General features: G+C 41.5%; 1 long non-coding RNA gene across 1 annotated transcript in view; it reads right to left on the bottom strand.

The window, feature by feature from the left end:
- Positions 1-12,781, bottom strand: part of LOC109213787 — a 23,864-nt gene extending 11,083 nt beyond the window's left edge. The window contains exon 1 of the long non-coding RNA XR_002066065.1: positions 12,674-12,781. This is a non-coding gene — a long non-coding RNA (uncharacterized LOC109213787). The remainder of the gene's footprint in view (positions 1-12,673) is intronic.
- Positions 12,782-14,954: the final 2,173 nt, after the last annotated feature.

The raw sequence follows: 14,954 nt of genomic DNA, 5'->3' as shown, positions 1-14,954 counted from the left end.
GCTCCAAAATATACCAATCACAATTCTTCCTCAACCGTTCACATTATATGAAATTTATCGAGTAAACAGGGAAATTATGTCACATCATTCGAATTACAAGCAATTAAGACTCACGGTCATGCTAGACTCCGGTGCATAGACAACCGTCACCATGCCTATACACCATACTCCACATTTAGCAAGTAGCAAATAACATCCTAATCCTATTCCCTCAAGCCAAAGTTAGAACAAACACTTACCTCGGTCCAAAGAATAGCAATCAACCCTCAAATACCGCCTTTCCTCTACAATCCGACTCCGAAACAATGGTATCTAGTCATAATTAGTTCAATAATATCAATAAGGGCTCAAAAACATAATCTCATAGCCTAGAAATGAAATTCCCATCATTCTTCCAAAAATACCAAAATTCGACACCGGTCCCACATGGTCCAAACACGAGGCTCGGACCAAAACTCAATCACCCATAACCCCACGAGTTCAAATATATAATTTATTTCAAGATTCGACCCCAAATTAGGTTGAATCACCCAAAATCCCCAAAACCCTAGCTCTACCCAAAACCCTTAATTTCTACTTTGATTTCATAATTTAGGTCTAGGAATTTAGTAATTAATGAAGAAGAGTGAAGGAAATAGGTGGCAAATTACTTACCCAAAGACTTTGGTGAAGAAGAGCTTCAAAAATCGCCCCTAGAGCTTGGAGAAGACAAGTTTTATGAAGAAATGGGAAAAATCCTGTAATGGGTCGCTTTTGAGCTTTTAAAATTAACTGGGCAAAAATGCCCTTCGCGTTCGCGGGAAAGGAGCCGCGTTCGCGAAGGGTTAATTCAACAAATCATCGCGTTCGCGATGAGGAGGCTACGAACGCGAAGAGAAAGACTGGGGGGTCCAGGGAAATTAACTACGCGAACGCGAAGAAGGTGGAACTAAAGCTACGCGAACGCAGGAATAGGTTCGCGAACGCGAAGAAGGGGACCCGGCCAGCATCACGATCGCGTAAGGGCGACCGCGAACGCGAAGAACAAACCTGGCCTGCAACAGCTGAAGGAAAACCTGCTATATTTCTAAGTGTAAAATCACCCCGAACCACCTCCAATTCACTCCCGAGCCCTCGGGGCTCCTAACCAATCACACACACTAACTCAATAACATCCTACGAACTTACCCTACGATCAAATCGCCAAAATAACATCAAAATCCATGAATCAAGCCTCAAAATCATCATTTTCATTTCAAACTTCTTAAACTTCTAACTTTAGATATTTAGGTCCGAAACACGTCAAATGACATCCGATTTCGACCAAACTTTACAGAAAGCACTTAACACCTATTTAAGACTCGTACCGGGCGTCGGAACCAAAATACGAGCCCGATACCATGGTCTTTTAATCAATTTTCATTTCCATTTTCCTTAAGAATTTCAGAAAAACAATTTCACAGAAAAATTCATTTCTCGGGCTCTCGACCTCGAAATTCGACTCCGGGCATATGCCCGAGTCTCATATTTTTCTACGGACCCTCCGGGACCGTCAAATCACGGGTCCGGGTCCATTTACCAAAAATGTTGACCAAAGTCAACTTTAGCAATATTAATATCAAAATTCTTCAAAATTTTCACAAAGTTCACATATTTCAACATAAAAGCTTTCCGGCTTCGCGCCCGGACTGCGCATGCAAATCGAGGCAACTAAAAGCGAGGTTTTCAAGGCCTCGGAAACACGGAAATAGGAAGAAGTCCGGTGATGACCCTTTGGGTCGTCACATTCTCCACCTCTAAAACAACCGTTCGTCCTCGAACGGACAAAAGAAAGAAGTACCTGAGTTAAGGAATAGGTGAGGATAACGGCTCTGCATATCAGACTCAGACTCCCAGGTCGATGCCTCAGGAGGCTGACCTCTCCACTGAACACGTACTGATGGAAAACTCTTCGACCTCAACTATCGAACCTGCCGGTCTAGAATGGCTACCGGCTCCTCCTCGTAAGTCAGATCCTTGTCCAACTGGACAGTGCTGAAATCTAACACGTGGGCTGGATCGCCGTGATACCTCCGAAGCATGGACACATGAAACACTGGATGCACAGCTGACAAGCTGGGCGGCAAGGCAAGTCTGTAAGCCACCTCTCCCACACGATCGAGAATCTCAAAAGGGCCAATGAACCTAAGGCTAAGCTTGCCCTTCTTCCCAAATCTCATCACGCCCTTCATAGGCGACACTCGGAGCAAGACCCGCTCACCAACCATGAAAGCTACATCTCGAACCTTGCGATCCGCATAACTCTTTTGCCGCGACTGAGCCGAACGAAGCCTGTCCTGAGTGATCTTGACCTTATCCAAGGCCTCCTGAACTAAATCTGTACCCAATAATCGAGCCTCTCCCGGCTCAAACCATCCGGCTGGAGACCGACATCGTCTACCATACAACGCCTCATATGGAGCCATTTGAATGCTGGACGGGTAGCTGTTGTTGTAGGCGAACTTTGCTAAAGGAAAAAACTGGTCCCATGAGCCTCCGAAATCAATGACACAGGCACGAAGCATATCATCCAATATCTGAATAGTCCTCTCGGACTGGTCGTCCGTCTGAGGATGGAACGCTATGCTCAACTGAACCTGGGTGCCCAACTCCTGCTGAACTGCCCTCCAGAAGCGCGAGGTAAACAGCATACCCCGATCCGAAATAATAGATATCGGTCCCATGAAGGCGAACAATCTCTCGGATGTAGATCTCAGCTAAGCTCTCCGATGAATAAGTGGCTGCAACAGGAATAAAATGCGCGGACTTGGTCAGCCTATCAACAATGACCCAAATAGCATCAAACTTCTTCCGAGTCATCGGAAGTCCAGTAACGAAATCCATAGTAATCCTCTCCCACTTCCACTCGGGAAGCTCAATCCTCTGAAACAACCCACCAGGCCTCTGATGCTCATACTTAACCTGCTGACAGTTCAAACACCAAGCCACATATGCAACAATATCTTTCTTCATCCTACGCCACCAATAAAGCTGCCGCAAGTCCTGATACATCTTCGCGGCGCCCGGGTGAATAGAATACCGAGAACTATGGGCCTCCGCTAAGATCAACTCTCGAATCCCATCGACATTTGGCTTTCAAACTCGCCCCTGCAACCTCAAAACACCATCATCATCTAAGGTCACCTTCGTGGCACCTCCACGTTGCACCGTGTCTCTCAGGACACACAAATGGGGATCATCAAACTGCCGATCACGGATACGCTCCAATAATGAAGAACGAGCGACCGTACAAGCTAACACTCTGCTAGGCTCAGAAATGTCCAACCTCACAAATCGATTGGCCAGGGCCTGAATATCCAAAGCAAGCGGTCTCTGGCTGACCGGAACATAAGCAAGACTACCCATGCTGGCGGACTTCCTACTCAATGCATCGGCCACCACATTGGCTCTCCCCGGGTGGTACAAAATAGTAACATCATAGTCCTTCAATAGCTCCAACCATCTCCTCTGCCTCAAGTTCAACTCCTTCTGCTTGAACAAGTACTGCAGACTCTTGTGATCAGTGTACACCTCACACGTCACACCATATTGGTAATGCCTCCAAATCTTCAAAGCATGAATAATGGCTGCCAACTCGAGATCATGAACCAGATAATTCTTCTCGTGGATCTTCAACTGCCTCGAAGCATAAGCAATGACTCTGCCATCCTGCATCAATACTGCACCAAGCCCAATACGGGAAGCATCACAATAGACTGTATAAGGCCCTGAACCTGTGGGCAAAACCATACCGGTGCCGTAGTCAGAGCTGTCTTGAGCTTCTGAAAGCAGGCCTCACAATCGTCCGACCATCTGAACTGGGCACCCTTCTGGGTCAATCTGGTCATCGGGGCTGCAATAGATGAAAACCCCTCCACGAACCGGCGGTAGTAACCTGCTAACCCCAAGAAACTCCGAATCTCTGTAGCTGATGCTGGTCGAGGCCAATTCTTGACTGCCTTAATCTTCTTCGGGTCCACCTAAATACCCTCTGCTGATACAACATGACCCAGAAATGCAACCGAACTCAACCAGAACTCGCACTTCGAGAACTTCGCATACAACTGACTATCCTTCAGAGTTTGAAGAACCACTCTGAGGTGCTGCTCGTGCTCCTCCTGGCTGCGGGAGTACACCAGAATATCATCGATAAAGACTATCACGAACATGTCCAGATATGGTCTGAATACTCGGTTCATCAACTCCATGAATGCTACTGGGGCATTGGTCAACCCAAACGACATGACCAGGAACTCATAATGCCCGTACCGAGTGGGGAATGCTGTCTTAGGGACATCGGATGCCCTAATCCTCAGCTGGTGGTAGCCAGATCTCAAGTCTATCTTTGCAAACACTTTTGCACCCTGAAGCTGGTCAAACAAATCATCAATCCTCGGCAGTGGATACTTGTTCTTTACCGTCACCTTGTTCAATTGCCGGTAATCAATGCACATCCTCATCGATCCATCTTTTTTCTTCACAAATAACACTGGCGCACCCCAAGGAGAAACACTAGGCCTGATGAAACCCTTCTCTAGCAAATCTTGCAGCTGGTCCTTTAACTCTTTCAACTCTGGCGGGGCCATGCGATACGGCGGAATAGAAATGGGCTGCGTGCCTGGGGCCAGATCAATACAGAAATCAATATCCCTGTCGGGCGGCATACCCGGCAAGTCTGAAGGAAAAACCTCGGGGAACTCCCGAACAATAGGAACAGAATCAATAGAAGGAACCTCTGAGCTGGAATCGCGAACATACGCCAGATAAGCTAAATACCCCCTTCTCGACCATGCGTCGAGCCTTCACATGTGAAGTAACACGGCGGGTAGAATGACCTGGAGTCCCTCTCCACTCTAAACGAGGCATACCCGGTACAACTAAGGTCACAGCCTTGGCATGGCAATCCAAAATAGCATGGTAAGGTGATAACCAGTCCATCCTCAATATAACGTCAAAGTCCACCATGTCCAAGAGCAATAAATCAACACGGGCCTCAAGACCCTCAAACACTACTATGCAGGAACGATGCACTCGGTCGACCACTATCGAATCACTCACCGGTGTAGATACATGAATAGGAATACTCAAAGCATCACTAGGCATGACCAAGTACGGTACAAAAATAGGACGACACGTACGAACACGTAGACCCAAGGTCATATAGCACTGAAGCATCTCTAATACGAATTAGAATGGTACCTGCAATGTCTGCATCTGAAGACTCAGCCTCTGACCTGACTGCTGGCTGGCCTCTACCTCTGGCGACCTGAACTCCACCTCTAAGACCTCTGCCACCGCCTCTAGCTGGTTGGGCAGGCTGTGGAATCTCCGGTGCCTGAGTCATAGTACGAGAACTCTGATGCTGGAAGCTGCCATAAACTCGAGGGCAATATCTGACAATGTGCCTCGGATCACCACAAGCATGGCAAGACCTCGGCTGCTGCGGCTGAGCACCCCTCAATCTCGGACAAACTCTCCTGTTGTGACCATACTCACCACACTCACAACATCTACGCGAATGCTGCAGCTGAGGAAACTGAAGCTGACCCTATCGACCTGAATGACCACCTGAAGTACCATGAGTGACATGGGGAGCTGACTGAAAGGGCCTGGGAGGATGGCCTCTACCATAAGTACCTCTACCTCCAGACGAGGTACCACTGAATCTGCCTACATGACGTGGCCTCTTATCCGACCCATGACCACCTCCCTATGGCAAAACCCTCTAAACTCTACGGCCCACGTCGGCCACCTCCTGAAAAGTGATCTCACTCCCGGCCTGAGCCACTGTGCCTGGCTGACCTGCCACCGCTGGCTGAACTCCTGGAAGCAAACCCGCTCGAATGACGCTCTCCACGCAGCTTACCAATCGGACTAGAGCATCCTGAAGAACTGGGATGGCAATGAACCCCTCTGGGACCTGAGCTGGGCCCACCGGGACTGCTGGGGCGGGAACCTCCTCCTCCAAATCAGCCTGAGGCTCCGCCACCGGAGCTGCTGCTGGGGGCTCGGACTGCTGAGCGGTCGATGAAGAAGCGCGTGATCTCGCCATCTGCGGAAGAACAGAGTAGAAATTTAATCGGTACTTGAGAAATAGAATCGCACGACAAGAAGGAACAAATGTGAAACTTTCCTAACTCTGTAGCCTCTTGGGGATAAATACAGACGTCTCTGTACCGATCCCTCAGACTCTACCGAGTTTGTCCGTGAGTTGTGAGACCTATGTAACCTAGTGCTCTGATACCAACTTGTCACGACCCGGATTTCCAACCCTCGGGGGCCGTGATGGCGCCTACTAACGAGAGCTAGGCAAGCAAATTAACAACTACCTCTTTTAACGAACTCTGACAATATTAGGAACAATAAAACATTTAATAAATACGCGAAAGTCTCAATATGATTAACTGAAAGAAATGCGGAAGTTTAACAAAAATCCTCTACCCAAGACTGGTGTCACTAACTCACGAACGTCTACAGAATACTACATACAAAGTCTGAACAAAATACAATACTGTTTGCTTCGGTACAAGTGATAACAAACTGTATAAAACAGAAGGGACCCTAGGCCTGCGGTCGTCAGCAAGGCTACCTCGAATGTCCCTGGGCTGAGAGCTCGTTCCCAAAATGCTACTGCTACTCGAATGCTGCTCCAACACCTGGATCTGTGCAAAAAGATGCACAGAGTGTAGCATTAGCACAACCGACCCCATGTGCTGGTAAGTGCCTAGCCTAACCCCGGCGAAGTAGTGACGAGGCTAGACCAGACTACCAAATAAACCTGTACAGATATATATATGCAAGTACAACAAAATAATAGCGGTTAAAACTGGGAGGGGAACATGCTTACGGGGTAGCGGATAAGACAGAATATCAGGAATAACAAGAGACTACATATGATTACGTCTAGCAAAGAATAAGGGAAAATAAACCACTTTCACTTGTTTCAATTTCCTCTCGTTGCAGGCGTGCAACCCGGTCCCATTTCATAATATCTCGTGGTCGGCGTGCCACACGATCCCATGACATAATATCACGTGGTAGGCGTACCACTCGATCCCATTTCATAATAACACGTGGTAGGCGTACCACTCGATCCCATTTCATAATAACACGTGGTAGGCGTACCACTCGATCCCATTTCATAATAACACGTGGTAGGCATACCACTCGATCCCATTTCATAATAACACGTGGTAGGCGTACCACTCGATCCCATTTCTCTCAACACAATACACAAAATAATCCCGGCAAGGGAAAAAAATGTTATAATAAACTTTCCCGACAAGGGAGATCCAGCTATAATCGAAATTATTCAATTTCTACTTAACACAAGTAAATGAATACTCAGTCTCAACAATTACTGGCTAAGTGTTAAAGATTTCCAACCAAGTCCTCATAAACAACAATTAAGAATTCGATAATATAGCAAATCAGGACTCACGGTCATGCTCGACACCAATGTATAGATACTCGTCGCCATGCCTATACACCGTACTCGACAAATAGCAATTAGCAACAAAAAGACTCTACTCCTATTCCCTCAAGCCAAAGTTAGACCAAACACTTACCTCGGTCCGAGGAATAGCAATCAATCCTCAAATACCGCCTTTCCTCTACAATCCGACTCCGAAACAACGGTATCTAGTCATAATTAGTTCAATAATATCAATAAGGACTCAATGGCAACATCCCATAGCCTAGATATGAATTTTCCTAGCATTCTTCCAAAAATACCAAAATTCGACACCGGGCCCACATGGTCCAAACACGAGGCTCGGATCAAAACCCAATCACCCATAACCCCACGAGTTCAAATATATAATTTATTTCAAGATTCGACCCCAAATTGAGGTTGAATCACCCAAAATTCCCAAAAACCTAACTCTACCCAAAACCCTTAATTTCTACTTGATTTCATGATTTAGGGTTAGGAAATTAGTAATTAGATGAAGAAATAATGAGGGAATGATGTTAAGATTACTTACCCAAAGAGTTATGGCGGAAGGAGAGCTTGAATTTCGTCTATGGAGGGTTTAAGAGAAGAGCTCGTGTGAAAAAAAATGAGAAATCCCGTCACTGGTTCTGTTTTTAGGCTTCAAAATAACTGGGCGAATTTGCCCTACGCGATCGCGGATGTAGGGATGCGATCGCGAAGGGTTACACAGAATGGTCAACGCGATCGCGTGGGTTGTAATGCGATCGCGTAAGGGAATACTGGGGGGGGGGGGTCCAAAACTTGCTATGCGAACGCAAACCTACTGGTGCGAACGCATTGAAGGAAATGCTAAGGCAGTGCGATCGCGTGATCAAGTACGCGAACGTGAAAGAGTAAAGAGCCAAAGGTACGCGATCGCGGGCTGAAGATTGCGATCGCGTAAGAGGAAATCACTGGGCAAAAAGTTGCAGAATTTCTGCTATGTTTTCCTAAGTCAAAACATCCCGAAACACCTCCGAAAGCACTCCCGGGCCCTCGGGGCTCCTAACCAAACACACACACTAACTCAATAACATCCTACGAACCTACTCGAGCGATCAAATCGCCAAAATAACATCAAATTCAATGGATCAAGCCTCAAAATTATCATTTTCATTTCAAACTTCTTAAACTTCTAACTTTAGATATTTAGGTCCGAAACACGTCAAATGACGTCCGATTTCGACCAAACTTTACAGAAAGCGCTTAACACATATTTAAGACTTGTACCGGGTGTCGGAACCAAAATACGAGCCCGATACCATAGTCTTTTAATCAATTTTCATTTCCATTTTCCTTAAGAATTTCAGAAAAATAATTTCACAGAAAAATTCATTTCTCGGGCTCTCGACCTCGAAATTCGACTCCGGGCATATGCCCGAGTCTCATATTTTTCTGCAGACCCTCCGGGACCGCCAAATCACGGGTCCGGGTCCGTTTACCAAAAATGTTGACCAAAGTCAACTTTAGCAATATTAATATCAAAATTCTTCAAATTTTTCACAAAGTTCACATATTTCAACATAAACGCTTTCCGGCTATGCGCCCCGGACTGCGCACGCGAATCGAGGTAAGTAAAAAATGAGGTTTTCAAGGCCTCGGAAGCACGGAACGAATGAGGAAACAGGTGATGACCCTTTGGGTCGTCACAGCTCCAAAGGAAGAAAAAATAGAACGTTGGTAGATATGGTTAATGCCATGCTTTTACATGCAAAGTTACCAACGAATTTGTGGGGGGAAGCTTTGTTAACAGCTTGTTTTGTGCATAATAGAGTTCCTTCAAAGAAATTTAAGGTTTCACCATATGAATTATGGAAAGGAAGAAAGACTAACCTAAATTTCTTAAGGGTATGGGGATGTTTAGCCTATTATAGAATTCCAGATCCTAAAAGGACTAAGTTAGGACCTAGAGGAATTAAAAGCATATTTGTAGGATATGCTGAGAACTCAAAGGCATACAGATTATTGGACATTGAGTCTAAGTATATTGTGGAATCTAAAGATGTTGAGTTCTTGGAAACAAAGTTCATTGGTGACTCTAATAATTCACATGAGGACACAGAAATTACTAAACAAGATGGTAATGCAACAAGCATTGGTGATAATGCAGTAACTCAAGAAAATTATGCAGAACCTAGTTCTTCTTCTAACAATAAAAGAAAGGCAATTGAATCTCCTATAGGACCGAGAAAAAGTCAAAGAGTTAGAAAAGAAAAAAATATAGGTTCTGATTTTATTTCTTCTCAAGCACCAGTCTTTTTGGTAGAAGGAAGTAGAGATGAAGTATTAAATAAAATACCCATTATTTTAAATTTAGAAGAGGATCCTAAAACCTATAGTGAGGCTATGGCTTCGCGGGATTCTTCTTTCTGGAAAGAAGCTGAAAATGATGAAATGGATTCTCTTTTATCAAATGGTACATGAGTATTGGCAGATTTACCTTCTAATACTAAACCTATGGGTGTAAATGGGTTTTTAGAAGAAAATACAATACTGATGGTTCTCTACAAACATTTAAAGCTAGACTAGTAGCCAAGGAATTTAGACAAAAGGCAGGAGTAGATTATTTTGACACATATGCTCCTGTGGCCAAGATTACCTCAATAAGAGTATTATTTGCTTTGGCATCAATATATAATCTAAATGTCCATCAAATGAATGTTAAGACGACATTCTTAAATGGTGATCTTGATGAAGAAGTTTATATGGAGCAACCCGAAGGGTTTGTGCTTCCTGGAAATGAGAAGAAAGTTTGTAAATTAGTTAAGTCCTTGTATGGATTAAAACAAGCTCCAAAACAATGGCATGAAAATTTTGATAGTGTTATATTATCAAATGGTTTTAAACATAACGGAGCAGATAAATGCATTTATTCTAAATTCACAAAGGACTATGGAGTGATAGTATGTCTTTATGTTGATGACATGCTAATCATAGGAACTAACATGCAAGGCATAAATGAAACTAAGAAGTATTTAACTTCTCAATTTAAAATGAAAGATTTGGGAGAAGTTGATACTATCTTAGGTGTTAAAGTTAATAGACATAGTGGGGGTTTTGCCTTATGTCAGTCTCATTATATTGACAAGGTTCTTTCCAAATTTAATCATTTGAGTATTAAAGAATTTAATACTCCGTTTGAGCTTCTAGCAAGATGGTTGAGAACCCCGGAAGATCTGTTAGTCAATTAGACTATGCTAGTGCAATTGGTAGTTTAATGTATGCTATACATTGTACTATGCCAGATATTGCCTTTGCGGTTTGTAAATTGTCAAGGTATACTCACAATCCAAGTGGTGATCACTGGAAAGGTATAGTGAGGGTACTTGGTTATCTGAAAAAGACAAAAACTTTTGCCTTGTATTATAACAGATTTCCTTCAGTGTTAGAAGGATATTGTGATGCTAGTTGGATAACTAGTGTTGGTGATAACAAGTCAACGTCTGGGTGGATATTCACTTTAGGTGGAGGAGCAATTTCGTGGGCTTCTAAGAAACAGACATGTATTAGTCATTCCACAATGGAATCTGAGTTTATTGCTTTAGCAGCTGCAGGAAGAGAAGCAGAATGGCTGAGAAATCTGTTGTTAGATATAAAGTTGTGGCCACAACCAATGCCAGTTGTTCTCTTGCACTGTGATAGTGAAGCAAATATGTCTAAGGCATTTAGCAAAATATACAATGGAAAATCTAGACATATTGCTTTAAGACATGAGTACATAAGACAATTAATTTCGGATGGAATTATTACTGTTGTGTACATCAAGTCTAAAGACAACCTTGCTGACCCATTCACTAAAGGACTCGCGAGGGATATGATAATAAGCACAACAAGTGCTATGGGTCTAAGGTAATTTAAATTTGTCACTAGCAACGGGAACCTTACCTTTCTTATTGTTCAACAATATTAAAGGTTTAAAAGGTAATAACAAGTTATAGTTGTGACGGATAGCAGGTACTGGAAATTAGTACCTAGAAAAGGAGGATGAGTATAAAAAATACTCTTAGTGAAGAAGCAGAGTTCGGTTTAGGAACTAAAGAAGTCCGTGTTAAGGATTTGGTTAAATCTTCACCTATGTAAACACAAGAAGTGGTGCCGCTTCGATCAAAGTTTGGGATACAAAACTTGATAAGTGTTTATGAATTCAGGAAGTAGCACAATGCCATAATTGGGTGCTAAAACTCACGGTAAACAAATTGTGAAGTTGGTACGATTTATGTGTATAAAGCTTTTCCGTCTTGTCAAATAGGAATTGTGGTAATAGAACTTAATCTAACCATCAATTTCGACAAGGCCTTGAATAGTTTATACAAGTAGTAGGTTTAAATCGAAAGATACCTACTATACGCATGAATCTTATAAACAACATCAATCACTAACTAAGTGGGGGATTATTATATTAGTTAGTGTTTTGATGGGAGTATTTGAGAAGAGGTTGCTTTGTCCCTCATTGGAAAAAGAAAGAAAGGAATAAGTGTTTAAAAGCACTTCTTTGTCTTACATGATTTGAATAATTTAAAGATGTTTTGGAGGGAACTAGAATTTGGCTATATTATTAATAGTCAAGATTGGGCACTTGGGCACTTGGGGCTTTGGGCCAATTAAATAGCCCGAAATTTATTTCTTTTAGTCATCTATTAATTTTAATTAATTAATAAAAAAATATTTTAAATATTAAAACGTTTTAATTTTAAAAAGAGGTGACTTTTGTTTTAAAAGGTGCCTATCGGCAAATGTTGAGTCTGTTAGTCCTAACAGACACCTAAAGGGTTTGAAAAGAGGTGACTTTTGGTATTAAAAGGTGCCTATTGGCAAAGGTTGAGTCCGTTAGTCCTAACAGACACCTAAAGGGTTTATAAATACCCTTTTCTTCTCCAAAACAAAAATCATCATAAAAGCAACAAAGTATCTTCTTCTTTTTTGCTATCTTCAATTCACCAAATTTGTTCAAGTGGAAATTCGAGTTAATTGCTGGTGCTCGAATTTCAGAGGCTTTGTAAAATCCTGGAGGAATTCTGCCATAATCCCTGCAGCAAGGAAATTGGGAGGCTTAAATTCTTTAAGGACAATGACTACACTATCAAAGCCTAATTATTTCGTCCCTATATTCTGTTATATTTTCTAACATCTTCAGCTTAGAAGAAACAAGGGAATTAGAGATTAGACTGATTGCTAGCATACAGGGTCAGCAAATAAGTTGAACAAGAAAGGCTGAACATCGTGAAGCGTGTCTGGTCCTCCAAGATTCAAAAGTAGCACCCCGATCTTTCTTCAGTTGTCTGTGAAGGAGATTCAGCAATGCTCCCGGGATATGTATACGCCCTGACAAACAACAAAACGTTTTGCCGATTGGATCTCTCTTGTGCACTGGACGATGTAAAGACAATCCACCAAAGACACTGCTCTTCTTATTTTCTGAAGATAAAACCAGAGATAATTGCTGCTCGGTAGGATTCGTTTCTCGTCCACCATGTGACACATGGCAAGCAGGCATTAACCTTGTCCGAGGGCAGAACCTGCCAAGACAGAGACTTGCGATATGAGTTACAGAGGGACTCACATTACTTCTTATACGCAAACATTAGTTTTGAGAATGAAAATGCTCTCTCAAACAGAAAGTGGTTCTTTTCTCCAATTAAAGTTCTATGACTTAGTACACCTAACACTAATGCATAGACTTTTGTTCTTCTTCTTTTTCTTCCTCAAGTAGTAGTTGGGCAAAGGGACCCAATCGATTTAAACTTCCAACGAAACCCGCGCCAAACCCACCCTATCACTTTTTCTTTTCACTTGATGGGATATGAAAATAATTAATTAATACTTGTATAAAACTTAGCATTAGCAATGTATTATTTGGTTACTATTTTATTACTGATATAAAATTTAGTGTTACAATACACTAAGGGTTGTTTGGTAGGAGGCATAAAAATAATGAGACTATGGTGTATTAGTAAGGTCTGAATACACACTATCCTCCGCAGACCTCACGGTGTGCGATAGTATTGGGTGTGTTGTTGTTGTCGTTGTTATGGTGTATTAGTAATGATGATATTAGTAATGCTAGGATTAGTTATGGTGACATTAGTTATGCTGAAGTTATTTCTTATCCATTGTTTGTTCTTGTGTATTAAAGCATTGCATAATTTCTAAAAATATTGGTCGTTTACAAAAATATTCTCCACATTCTTTAAAGTTGTGCACTAGTTTTATTTCAACACTTTTATGACCCTCCATATTCTTTATTCTCTCTACGACCAGCTTTTTTACCGGGGAGCAAAACTAAAAAAGAAAACTAATTGAAATATTAAAGTGAACATGGAAGAAAATTTGATTTCTATGACGTATAATACAAATACCAATTATTAAAAAATGGCTAAATTTTTAACAAATAAAAAAATTCAGTTTTTACTTTGAACGAATTGAAAATCAAATATATTATTAAATATGATATTATTCTGATTATAGCAGAATGCCATTGGAAAAAGAATCATTAAAATATCACAGTATAAAAATATATAAAATATGGTGAAAAGTATTTGCAACAGGTTTTGAAGGATTCGAGGGGCAATGCTATCTTTAACCATGTTTAAGCAAGTATTAAAACCCTTGCATTGCTAATACCATAGTTTGCTATGTATTTTTATACATAGGATAATATCAAATAGGATATATAACTAATACAAGTATTAACTATACATAAGTTGAGAAAATATACGAAACAAGAAATTCGTAATGTGCAAAGCTAATATTTGCATTGTTTTTTTTTAATACCTCCTACCAAATGACCCTTAAGTGGTTGTGGTTTTTGTTGCGGCATAAATGTCATCTTCATATTACGTTAAATGGGATAAAAAGTTGACTAAGAATATGGATGCATAATACATGGATTAAACTAACTATAATGGCTAAAATAATTTTTATTGTATTAAACATTTTTTTAAGTAAAAGCACATATTTTAATCCATGCAATATTGATTCTTACATTAAAATACCTTACCGCTTATTTGGATGGTTGTTACCCATTGTATTTTATTGTATTATTATTCTAAAATAATATTTAATTTGGTTCTTTATCTAAAGTTGATTGTATTGTATTGTTAAATTCATTGTTCCGAAATAATAAAAAATCTCATTTTTCGAAATAATCAATTTGGTATGGTGAGATTATTTTCTATTTTTCTTTTCAACCATGCCCTTTCTTATTACTCCATAATTCTATTTTATACTTCTTTTTCTTACTCCATACTTTGTCTTCCTTCGTCCAACATTTTGGTTCGTTTGCTCTCTTCCATTTTTGTATGAAGGAGAGATCGTTCTCATAGTAAATTGCAGATTTCAGGTACCACTTGCCACCAGCAATAACTACATAATCATAACTGTCAAATTGTCGAGTCCAAACATCATCCAGTTTGTCAAGATGAAGCTGGATTATGTCCGTGGAAACTCCATTGTCATCTTCAAA

The sequence above is a fragment of the Nicotiana attenuata genome, unplaced genomic scaffold (genome assembly GCF_001879085.1).
Source record: "Nicotiana attenuata strain UT unplaced genomic scaffold, NIATTr2, whole genome shotgun sequence".
NCBI classification, from domain to species: domain Eukaryota; kingdom Viridiplantae; phylum Streptophyta; class Magnoliopsida; order Solanales; family Solanaceae; genus Nicotiana; species Nicotiana attenuata.
Note: the sequence above shows the minus strand (reverse complement) of the source record. Positions and strands in the feature narration are given on the sequence as shown.